This window comes from Etheostoma cragini, chromosome 2 (genome assembly GCF_013103735.1).
Source record: "Etheostoma cragini isolate CJK2018 chromosome 2, CSU_Ecrag_1.0, whole genome shotgun sequence".
Lineage (NCBI taxonomy): Eukaryota > Metazoa > Chordata > Actinopteri > Perciformes > Percidae > Etheostoma > Etheostoma cragini.
The window spans coordinates 29,983,333-29,983,824 of record NC_048408.1 but is presented as its reverse complement, the minus strand read 5'-3'; positions in this window follow the sequence as shown (position 1 = coordinate 29,983,824).

Genomic DNA, 492 nt, shown 5'->3' with positions numbered 1-492 from the left:
CCCCCCCCCCCCCCCCCTTTCACATCTTCAGCTGACAAATGTTAAAAAAAGGCCTAAAATGCCCCAAAAATCATCTTTAAAAACATAAGAACTAGGGATGCAACGACACAGTTAACTCATGATTCACATTTTCTCAGAATCAGGATTTTTTAAAACAATGACTGGAAAACATTCCTTTGTTTCTATGAAATGCGCAAAACAACTGACGTGTCCTCCTATCAAAAGTGACCCTGAAGTGGGCGGTTAGCCCAGCTGGCAGAGCAGGCGCACGGCCATAGGAGGTTTGAGTCTGACCTGTGACGGTGTCCTGCAGGTCTTTCCCCTCTCTCCCCTTTCATATCTGAGCTGTCCTATTCATTAAAAAGAAGATATTTCCCCCAAAAAACTATAAAAAAGAGACACCGAAATCTTATTTTATCTTAATAACAAAACTAAAAAGGTCCCATGGCATGAAAAGTTAACTTTATGAGGGTTTTTAACATTAATATGAGT